The sequence below is a fragment of the Trichechus manatus genome, unplaced genomic scaffold (genome assembly GCF_000243295.1).
Source record: "Trichechus manatus latirostris isolate Lorelei unplaced genomic scaffold, TriManLat1.0 scaffold00005, whole genome shotgun sequence".
NCBI classification, from domain to species: Eukaryota; Metazoa; Chordata; class Mammalia; order Sirenia; family Trichechidae; genus Trichechus; species Trichechus manatus.
Genome location: NW_004443941.1, coordinates 18,714,665 through 18,726,975, shown reverse-complemented (window position 1 = coordinate 18,726,975; position 12,311 = coordinate 18,714,665).

Here is a 12,311-nt window from a genome sequence, read left to right as displayed (position 1 = left end):
GTGACTTCATTACTGAGCTAAAAGTGTGTCCGGGGGCCATACTCTCGGGGTTTCTCCAGTCTCTGTCAGGCCAGTAAGTCTGGTCTTTTTTTGTGAGTTAGAATTTTGTTCTACATTTTTCTCCAGCTCCGTCCGGGACCCTCTGCTGAAATCCCTGTCAGAGCAGTCAGTGGTGGTAGCTGGGCACCATCTAGTTGTACCGGACTCAGTCTGGTGGAGGCCGTGGTAGTTGTGGTCCATTAGTCTTTTGGACTAATCTTGAGAGGGAAGATTTTTAGTTCTCAGCTGTGATGAGGTTCTGCACTAGAATGGCTACTTCTGCCTCGTAGGTACTTACCTCAAATACAGTTACTACCCACCCTCTTCACTGTTTTCTTATGTGAATCTTGTGTAGAGCTGTGTGTGTGTGTGTGTGTGTGTGTGTGTGTGTGTGTGTGTGTGTGTGTGTGTGTTTTGTTTGTTTTTTACCTTCATGGTTTCTGGCCAACACATTGCTGACTATCCCTCAATCTACTTCACTGGTTCTTCTCCTCCTTTCAGCTGTCTTAAAATAAGTGACTCACAAAATCCTGCTCCAGTGCATTTTTTTCCCTTTGTAATATATACTGGTTCTGTCTCTGTGTCTTACTGACTCCCGCTAAACTCACCTCCACCAGTCTGGCCCTGGCCTGGCCCCAACTACAGGATGCTGCCCATAACCAATCTGTGATAGTAGGAGTCCAGTTAGCCTGGAGAGGTGAGGTTGAAGAGAGTCCTGCCTTTACTACAGACTCAAAAAATTGAGCACGCCATTGTGCCCTGGGCGCTGGGGACACACCAGGAAGGCAGCCACCCAGGTCCATACTCACTGGGAGGGCCTAACTTCTTGTCTGCCTCCTTAGATCCTGGTCCCCTGGGTTGCATGTAACCAGCCTATGCTCCCTAGGCCTATACCCCAGACTTGTACCCCAGTCACCAGCTGAGAGCTTGTTCCTCCCAGCCCTGTTTCTCTTTCACAATCTTCCACCCCTTGTCTTTGATATATTTCCTCAAGTGCTGGGGCTTCTATTTTCTGAACCTCGACTTTCCACTCTCTCTGCTCCAGAAGCCACATGCTCATTCTAGTAGGATCACTTTCCCCTCCTCCCTTGTCTCTTTTTGGATTTTATATGGCATTGGATTAAAGAACCAGCTGCTATTTCCCTGGTATTTACCCATCTCCCTCATCCCTGCTCCCTCCAGCTCCTCTATCCTTGCTCCCAGATTGCCAAGTGACCATACAGAAGAATCATTATGCAAGATCTCCCCTCTATGAAGATTAATTTGAAATGTACAGCCAAGCCCAGACCTTTCTCCCCAACCCAGTCTGCCTAACTTTCTGCTGGTTCTCTCCTCCTGGATATCTCACTGGCACCCCAGGCTATGCTCAGTACATCTCAGCCAGATTTCATCTCTCTTCCCCTGAACTTGTCCTTCCTCCTCCTTGCTTCTCTACTTCGGTGAATGGCACCATGATTTCCCAGCCACACAGACAAGATACAAAGCCCTCAGACCCTCATGAACTCCACATCAAAACAGTTATCAGAGATTGTAGACCCAAGTTCTTGAAAGAAGTTGAAATGCGGTATAGAGTTGTGGTCACTCTGGAGACCAATTACCTACATCCAAAATCCCAGTTCCACTGCTTAAATGCCCCACGTGTAGTACCAGCTAAGTGTTTACTATTTTTGTCATTTTCACACAGAATCTTTTAATTCCCACAACGGCCTCTATTTTCATTCTTAACACAAGCACCCTAGCTCAAATCTTCATTGAACTACTTCCTTAACCTCCTAATTGTCCCTCCCTCTCCTACCTATCCTATCCACCATGCCAGGTAGAGTTTCTAAAGCACAGCTCAGTCACCTTTTGCTTCTCTCCATTACCACCACTGCCCTGACCCAGTTACCACCATCTCTCACAACAAGGACAGAAATAACCTCTTTACCGGTCTCTTAGAGTCCGCTCTTGCTCTTTTTAAATCCATTCTCTGCACTCTCACCACATCTGATCTTGTCACTTCCCTGTTTGAAACATGTCAGTGGATTCCCAGTGCTCTTGGAAGAATGTAGTTTTGATATTTGAGCTGTGTCCCTGAAGCTTATTAGACATGCAGAATCTTGTTCCCCATCCCAGACCTTTTGAATCTGAATCCGTATTTTGACAAGATCCCCATTAAAGTTTGAGACACCCTGTTCTTCACGGCCCGTATGATCTGACCTGCTTTCCTCTGCAACCTCTTTGTGCCCTACTCTACCTTGCTCATTGTGCTCTGCCTCACTGGCCTCCATTCAGTCCCTCCGAGGTCTCAGGCTCCTCATCACTTCAGGGTCTTAAACCTGTTTTTTTCCACACCTGGGAAGATCCTGCCTTCATCTCCTTGCTTTTGTCTAGTTAATTCCTGTAGACCTCAGCTCAAATGTCATTTTCTCCAGGAAGGCCTCCCTGACTCCTGAGACTGGGCCGGAGCCCCTTATTATTCACTTGCATAGCATTCTGTTCTTTTCCTTCAGAACACTTGATGCAATTTGTAGTTATATATTTATTTGTGTGACTATTTAATGAATGTGAGTCTCTCCCTGTAGACTGTAACTTCATGAAGACAGAAACCATACTTGTTTTGCTCAACTTTGTATTCCTCAGAACCTAGTATAGTGTCTAGAAAATTGGAAGAAGTCAATAAATTGTATCCCTTGCTTGCTTCCTTCCTTCCTTCATTCAACAAATATTTATTGTGTACCTACTACATGCTAGGCACTGTGCTAAGTACTGGACATATGTTAAACAGCAAACCCAGAACTATTTCTATTCTCATGGCACTTACCATGTAGATGGGGAACAGACAATCAAATAATCACAAATAAACATAATATTACAACTGAGGTAAATACTGTGAAACAAAGGTACATAGTGCTGTGAACATTCATGACGTCTGGTCAGAGATATTTTTCACCTAATACAAAAATCAGGACTTTGAACTGGTTTGAACCAGTTCAGTCATGACTGACGAAGCAAAACTGGAACAGACTCAAATTTTTATAATTTGGGTGATTCAGAGTAGGAAAAATTATGGGTCGAAGCCCTGGAATGGGAGACTCAGAAGAGGCATAGTGAGCCCTTTCAGGAGCCTGATGCCTGAGATTGCACTATTGCCAGGACTGTGACACACGTTCAAAGCAGTGCGATCAGCATTATCTCTGAGAGGGGCACAACTGTTTCTGACTCTACTCAAAATCTGAAGGGCAAGAGATTTGGTTGCTATGCAACACGTATGCTGCCCTTGTTTTCTAAGAGGAAGATTAGATTTCTAACCAGGCTTTGACCCATAATTTCTTCCATTCTGGTTATCATTTCGGTTCACTCAAATTTTTTAATTTAGTGGATTTTAGCATAGTTTTAAATTTAGTGGCTTTTAGTACTCACAGAGTTTTGCAACATTCACCACAATCAACTTTAGAACATTTTTGTTATCCCCCAAAGAAACCCTATTCCCCTTAGCTGTCACCCTTTGTCCCCAGCCCTAAACCAAACCCATTGCCATTGTCAATTCCAACTCATAGCGACCCTATAGGACAGAGTAGAACTGCCCCACAGGGTTTCCAAGGTAGTCAGAATTGACAGCAGCGGGTTGAGGAATCTTTACAGAAGCAGATTGTCACATCTTTCTCCCATGTATTGACTGGTAGGTTTGAACCGCCGACCTTTTGGTTAGCAGCAGGGCGCTTATCCTCTGTGCCACCAGGCCTCCTTGCCCCCAGCCCTAGGTAACCACTAATCTACTTTCTGTCTCTATAGATTTGCCTATTCTGGATAATTTATATAAATTGGATCATACAATGTGCAACATTTTATGATTGATTTCTTCCACTTAGCATAATGTTTTCAGTGTTTATCCATATTGTAGCATGTATCAGTGCTTTACTTCTTTTTATTACTGAACAGTATTCCATTAGACCATGTATTTTTCTTAGCATAGCCACAGACAGGATGCTGTTCCACTGTATTCTTCACAGCCAAAGAAATTCAGTTTGTTATGTTGCTAGAAAAAGGCAACAGTAAGTAAATGTTGGCTGAGCCTTACTAGGGTGGTTTCTTTTCATGACTGATTTTATTCACTCAGTTCTCTTAGTCTATTTAGTACTTCTGACTCAAAAACGGAAGTGATTCTATTTTGGCATTCTTTCTCTTTCTCCTTCATGGTCTCTACTGACTTGCTGTGTTAAATTATGCAAGTTGCTCAAACTCTGTTTATTTAACTCTTGCGTGCTCTGTAAAATGAGCCCAGTCCAGCCTGCTTGTTTGCCAAAGCTGTTTGGAGACAATTTTTCATATGATATGCATCATCAGCTCCCACAGAAGGCAGAAGGAATTTGATGTGTGGGGGTAGTCTGGGATGCATTCCAAAATTAGTGCTCATCTGGAAGAAATATGGAAGCCTGATACTCACTTGCTGGTCTTTTAGTTGTATTCACTTATTGCCTTGCCTTTAAAGAACTTTGTAAATCTTTATATCGCTTGTGCTTCTTCTATATAAGGTGAGATGAAGTTAAAAAAACAAAAATTGTGGTGGAAAAAGCCTTTGACACCCTCTATTGGCCAGCTGTAGACCAAAGAGAGTATGTCTGATCCGGCTTTCAGACCTGGCAAGGATTATCCAAAATGTTCAGATTCTCGATTTTTTTGCCCTATGCCTGGTCTCTCCAAACCCCAGCTTGAAATGTAAAATCCAATTAAATTAAATTTATCACTCATCTACTTATGCAATGCTCCGTGCTGGGTACTGAGGAGGATGTAAAAACAAAGAAAACAAATCCCTTACTTTCAAAGGGCTCACAGTCTTACGGAGAGATAAGAAGCGGTATGGCAAAGCAGAGCTAAGAGCCACAGAGGAGCAAAGAAATTAAACGCTAACGGAGCAGAAAAGAGAGAAATTACTTGTAGGTGGGTGATGGGCATGGTTAACGTGGAGAAGATTATTTTGAGCTAGGTTTTAGAGGGGAGTTAGAACTTTTAAGGTAGAGATGGGAAATTGTAGGTAAACGTTCCATATGGAATTCCCTGGGGTGGGAAAGTGCACAGCCGCAGTCTCAGGCTTGCGATTGGCAGCAGTGAAAAAATAAACTCGAAAAAGTAGGATGGAGGCCTTGACTAGCCGATTAGAGAATCTGTTCTTGATGATTTATGCAAATGAATGCCCAAGCAGGACTTCGGCAGGATGTACATCACAACTGTAAACTCAAAACCCATTGTCATTGGGTCAATTCCGACTCAACGGCGTTTTGAGGACAATTAACCTAGCGAGGGGTTGAAGGATGGTTTGCCTAGAAGAGAGAGCAAACAGGAGGGTGTTACAACAGTCTAGGCCCGAATGAAGGCAGAGGGAATGGAAAGGTGGTGACCGCTACAATAGGCTCTGACGTCTAGGTGTGGGGCAAGTTTAGGGGTGAAACTCCTGGACTTCACCCTCTCCTCAGGTAGGAACCGGGAGGAGCCAACGTTATAGCTACACCCCCCGATGACGCCAGTGGCCAGTTGAGGCCTCCGATTGGCCAATCCGGCCGCCAGTCCCGGGAGGGGGCGTTGCTCTGTCCCCGGCCGCTCCGGGCTCCGCGGGAGGCGGGCGTGGGCTGAGAGCCCCGGGAGCCTGGGACGAGGCGCCGCCGGGACGTTGGGCGCCGCTGCCGTCGGGGGTCGCATCCGAGGTAGGCAGGTGGGAAGGGCCGGGAGCCGAAGGGCGACCCCAGCGCCTCCGCTGCCGGGGAGCTCCGCCCCCTGTAGAGCGCGCCGTCCCGGGGGGTTTCGCCCGGCAGGGGATGGGGACGAGGTGGATGGAGCGGGCCGGCGCAGACTCGCCCCCACGGCTCGGGCTGCAGCCCCGGGACTCGACGTCGCCCCCAGCGCTGCCTGCAGGTCCGCGCTCACGTCTCGATAGGTCGTCTGGGGGCGGCGGCCAGCGGCTTCTCGCCTTCAGGTCCACGTGACGTTTTGTGTGAAAACACGGGGCCCGAGTTCGTGCGCGGGTGGTTCTCGAGAGGTGGGGATGGGAACGTTTACCTACAACTTCCCATCCTCACCAGCCCCACGTCCCCGCGCCGAGTGACCCACGCAGCCAGGGGTGCTATAGCTCGGCCTCGGTTTCTTGGAAGCCCCACTGTGATGTGAGGGACGAAACTCCTCAAAACTTTACAAGAATCATTTTCTGCACTTCGAGTTGCCGGAATGTCAGAGTGCCCTAGGGTGACCTACCGGGAACTACGCTGCCCTTGAAGTTATTAGACCACCTTTTAAAAGACGAAACATTTTAGCCATAGATTTTGATACGCGAAACGCAGTAGGTAGAGACGTTTAACCACTTACGTTGTACAAGCTGTAGTGCTGTGCTACCTGCAATTCTGTGCTTTCTTTTTGAAAATGCCAGTCTCCCCCAACCGCACGCGGCCTGTGTGTGTGTCCCCGAGGAGCTACGGAGTGAGGAGCACGGCTGTTCTGAGCAGTGCCACCGAAAGGCAGACTTTGTCGAAGAGGAAGTAGGTGGTGGTCGAGAGATCCCTTAAACAGGCATGCCTCAGTCTAGTCAAGAAAGGTGTCTTTTCTGCTTTAAAAAAAAAAAAAAAAGTTAATACACAGTCACCTGGCTAAGTTAAGCAGTTTCTTAAGAGGAAAGAACTAAAGAGTATCAGAGGCTTCTTGGAATTTCGTTAGAGTGGGGTTAAATAGATGAATTCTTTTCTTTTTCTTTCCTTTTTGGGATTTGGAAGAGAAACAGGAAGTCAGGGATTCAGAGAAAAGAGCATTCACTTTAAAATTGTAAACAGTTTTTTTGTGTCAGTAAATATTTCCAAAGTCATTGGGGGTTTTTCGAAAAACTAGACTTATTCCTGTCCGTTGCGGTGAAGGTAGGTTAGTATCAAAGTAAAAATCTAGAATTGATATTATTTATTTAGCAATTGGTTTTGTTGACCCAATCAATGGGAATACGATGTTAAATGTCAATTTAATAATACTTTTAAGGTTTTGCTACTTCATTATAAAATATATAATTAGCATAACTAAATAAATGATATGTATGTTTAATGTAGAATTTCTTGGAGGCAGATTGCCACATCTTCCTATTTTCCTCCCAAGGAATGGCTGATGGATTTGAACTGCCAACCTTTCCATTAGCAGCTGAGAGCTTAAGCACTGCACCACCAGGGCTTCTTCAACAAATACGGTTACCTCGAAATTATTGGAGTTAATGGTGGAATTCTTGGCAGGGATAATCACAAACGATGGATCATTAAATTTGTAAATGTGGACTTATTATACATCCGTCTAAATTGTTGCTTTTTCTTTACTCGTTTGTAAATATATGCTTTTTTTTGGAGACGTAATTAAGAAACCATAAAATTTACCCTTCCGAAGTACACTTCAGTGGTTTTCGATATTTACAAGGTTGTGCAACCAGCCAAAACCAGTTGCTGTCCAGTCCGCTCCCACTCACGGTGATCCCATGTGTGTCAGCTGTGCTCCATAGATTTTTTGTGGCTGAGTTTTTGTAAGTAGATCCCCAGGCTCTCTTCTGAGGTCTGGGTAGACTGGAACTTCCAGCCTTCTGGATGGCAGTGGAGTGTGTTAACCGTTTATACCACCCAGGGACTCTGTGCAACCATCACTGGTGTCTAATTGCAGAATATTTCATACCCCCAAAATAAACCATTAGCAGTCACTTCCCATTGCCTCCTTCCCAGAGCCTCTGGCAACCACTAATCTACTTTCTGTCTCTCTGGATTTGCCTATTGTGGATACTTTATATAAATGGAATCATACAATATATAGGCTTTTGTACCTTTCACTTTGCATGTTTTCGGGATTAATCCATGTTGTAGCATGTATCAGTACTTCATTCTTTATTATGGCTGAATAATATTTCAGGGCATTGGTGGTTCAGTGGTAGAATTCTCACCTTGCATGTAGATTCCCAGCTGAAGTACCTCAAGCTCAGTCACCACCTGTCAGTGGTGGTTTGTGGGTTGCTGTGATGTTGAATGGGTTTCAGAGAAGCTTTTGATCTACTTCTGAAAATTAGTCAGTGAAAACCCTGTGGATCATCACAGTCTGATCCCCAGGTGATCATTGGGATAGTGCAGGACCCAGCAGGATTTTGTTCAGTTGTGCTGGGGTCACCGTGTGTCAGGGCCTGACTTGGCAGCAGCTAACAACAATACCATGGATATACCACATATTATTTATCCATTCATTAGGTCATGGACTTTTGGGTTGATTCCACTTTATGGCTATTACGAATAATGCTGCTATGAATGTTCGTGCACAAGTTTTGGTGTGGACCTGTATATTCAGTTCTCTTGGATATATACGTACATCGGAGTGGAGTTGTTGAGTCCTATAGTAACTTTATGTTTAATCTTTTGAGGAATTACCAAACTGTTTTCCAAAATGGCTGTACCATTTTATAGTCCCACCAGCAATGGATGAAGGTTCCAATTTTTCCACATATTCACCAACACATGTTTTTTTGTTCTTAGTGGATGTGAAGTGAGAACTCATTGCAGTTTTGATTTGCATTTTCCCGAATGGGTAATGATATTGAGCCTTATTTCACGTGCTTGTTGGCTATTTGTATATCTTCTTTGGAGAAATGTCTATTCAAATCTGTTGCCTACTTTTTTTTTTTTTTTAAGTTTTGCCCACTTTTTAATTGGGTTATTTGTCTTTTTATTGTTGAGTTGTAAGAGTCCTTTATATATTTTGGATGCTAGTATCTTATCAGATATATGATTTGTAAATATTTTCTTTGATTCTGTGGGTTGTCTTTTCAATTTCTTGATAAAGTGCTTGAAGCACAAAAGTGTTTAATTTTGGTTAAGTCAATTTATATATAATTTTCTTAGATCTAACGTCTAATCTGAGGCCATAAAGATTTACATCAATTTAAAAAAAATATTTACACCTGTGTTTTCTTCCAAGAGTTTTAGAGCACTGGCTGTTATATTTAGGTCTTTGATCCATTTTGAATTAATTTTTATATATGGTGTAAAGTAGGGATTTGAATTCATTCGTTTGCATATGGATATCCAATTGTCCCCGCACCATTTGCTGAAAAGACTTTTCTTTCCCCTTTGAGTTGTCTTGACACACTTGTTGAAACTCAATTGACTGTAAATGTGAGAGTTTATTTCCGGACTCGCAATTTTATTCCCCTGATTTAATATGTCTGTTTTTATGCCAGTGTCACATGATCTTGATTACTTTAGCATTTTGATAAAATTTGAAATTGGGAAGTTTGAGTTCTCCAGTTTTTCAAAATTGTTTTGTTTATTCTGGATCCCTTGAATTGCTTGTTAATTTCTGCAAAAAAAGGCAGCTGGAATTTTGATAGACATTGCGTTGGATCTGTAGATCAATTTGGGAAGTATTGCCATTTTAACAATACTAATAGAATAAATACAATCCATGAACACAGGATATCTTTCCATTTATTTAGCTCTTTAATTGCTTTCAATGGTGTTTTGTAGTTTTCAGTGTACAAGTCTTGTACTTTTGTTAAATTTATTTCTAAGTATTTTATTCTTTTGATGCTATTGTAAATATAATTGTTTTCTTAATTTCAGTTTAGATTCTTGTCTATTGATCTGGTTTCCAGCAACATTTCTGAACTCATTTATTAGTTCTAATAGTTTTTTTGTGGATTCCTTTTAATTTTCTATGTATAAGACGATGTCATCTACAAATAGAGTTTTACTTCTTTTCCGCTCTGGATGCCTGTTATTTCTTTTTCTTTCCAAATTGCCCTGGTGAGCACCTCCAGTACAATGCTGAATAGTAATGATGAGAATTGACATCCTTTTCTTATTGCTGATCTTAGGGGGAAAGCTTTCCATCTTTCACCATTAAGTATGATGTTAGCTGGAATTTTTCAGAGATGCCCTTCATCATGTTGGGGAAGTTTCCTTCTATTCTTGGTTTGTTGAGTGTTTTTGTCATGAATGGGTGTTTGATTTTGTTGAATGCTTTTTATGAATCTATTGAAATGATCAAGGAGCCCTAATAGGGGAAATGGTTAAGTGCTGGGTGCTAACCGAAAGGTTGATGGTTTGTACCTACCCGGCAGTTCCGTGGGAGAAAGACCTGGCAATCTGCTTTTGTAAAGATACAGCCAAAAAAACCCTATCGGGCAGTTCTACTCTTTCACGTGGGGTCACTGTGAGTCGGAAACAACTTGACAGCACCTAATAACAACATTGAAATGATTGTTTTTTTGTCTTTTGTTAACATAGTGCATTACATTTATTGATTTTCATTTGTTGAAAATATATGCTCTTTATTTCAACTGTAGAAATTTTACATTACAACATCAAAAAGTTATTATAAATGTACAACAAAAATTAACAAATATGAAATAAAATATTTTTGTCATTTAAGGTATGGGAGTGTCCCTGTGTTTCTGTGCAATGGTATAAATGGTTCAAGACCTAAGTACGTCTGTTTCCAGACAGTTTTTTTATTTTTTCAATATTTCACCTGTATTTTCTTTCCTTGTCCATTATAAAGCTAGTGAGGAGAGAAATGAAGTAAAAGTAGAATTGACCAAGAATTTGTGACTTGTTGAAAAACTGCATTATCTACTCCTAAATAATTAAAAAATAGTAATACTATGAGTCAGAAGTGACTCAGTGGGAACAGGCAATACTCTTACTGGGGGCAGTGGTAGTTCAGTGGTAGAATTCTCACCTTGCATGCATGAGACCTGAGTTTGATTCCCAGCCAGTGCACCTTAAGCACAGCCACTACCCGTCTGTCACCAGAGGCTTGCATGTTGCTAGGATGCTGAATAGGTTTCAGCAGAGCTTCCAGACTAAGACTAGGAGGAAACGCCTTGTCTTAGTTATCTAGTGCTGCTATGACAGAAATACCACAAGTGGATGTCTTTAACAAAGAGAAGTTTATTTCCTCACAGTAAAGTAGGCTAAAAGTCCAAATTCAGGACGTCAGCTCCAGGGGAACGCTTTCTCTCTCTCTTGGCCTTCTTATCAATCTTCCCCGGGACTAGAAGATTCTCCGCGCAGGGACCCTGGGTCCAGAGGACGTGCCCTGCTCCCAGCATTGCTTTCTTGGTGGTATGAGGTCCCCCTGTCTCTCTGCTGGCTTCTCTCTTATTTCAAAAGAGATTGCCTCAAGACACAATCCAATCTTGTAGATCGAGTCCTGTCTCACTAACACAACTGCCACCCATCCTCCTCGTTAACATCATAGAGGCAGGATTTACAACATATAGGAAAGTCACACAATACCAAGAATCATGTCCCAGCCAAATTGATACACACATTTTTAGAGGGACATAATTTAATCCATGACAGGCCTGGAGACCCACTTCTGAAAATCAGCCAGTAAAAACCCTGTGGATCACAACAGGCTAATCCCATTGTGCATGGCACTGCCATGAGTCTGGGGCTGACTCCATGGCAGCTAACAACAACAACACTACTATTACTAATTACTACTAATAATAAATGCTAATAAGAATCATTGGCAATAAATGCTACTGTGGGTAATGAAAAAGATCATTAGTGAGGCTAATACGTTTAGAAGAAACGCAGAAAACAATGGGGTGAAACTTCTTTAAAAGCAAAGAAATTAAAAGAGAATGATTTCCAGCTCTACAATTAGAAGTTTTTCTTAAACTCAGGCTAAGATTTAGAAGCATCTGGGGGCTTTAAGATGATTGGGGTGCTCTTAATCTTATAGCCTTTGTGGAACAATTCTACTTATATTTATTTTAAAATTATTGAGTAATTCAGTATTAATGTGAAAACTGGTATGTGCAAAAAAAAAAAAAAACCCAGTATGCTAGAAAAATAATCTATAAATGGGTTTTTATCAACATGAAAAGATTTTAAAAATTTGTATAGATTTAGCAAGATTATGTTAGACTGAATATTGGGAAAATAAACTAGGGTAGTATGTGAGGAACACGTATTTTTTTTATAAAAACAGAGGATAGAATAGTACATTTCAACTGCAGTGCCATCCCCTTCTGAGAGTATTGCCGTTACGTGATCCCACCACTGGGGATCAACTCCTCCAGAACATCGAATCCTACACACGTTCTATCAGTTCACAGCTAGAGCAGTTCAGAAATACATTATCGGGTCATTTATTCAAACGGCCTGATGAAACATTAACAAATGTTTAAAACTACTTTGGGAGCCCTGGTGCTGCAGTGGTTAAGCACTCGGCTGCTTACCAGAAGGTCAGCAGTTTGAATCCATCAGCTGCTCCTTGGAAACTCTGTG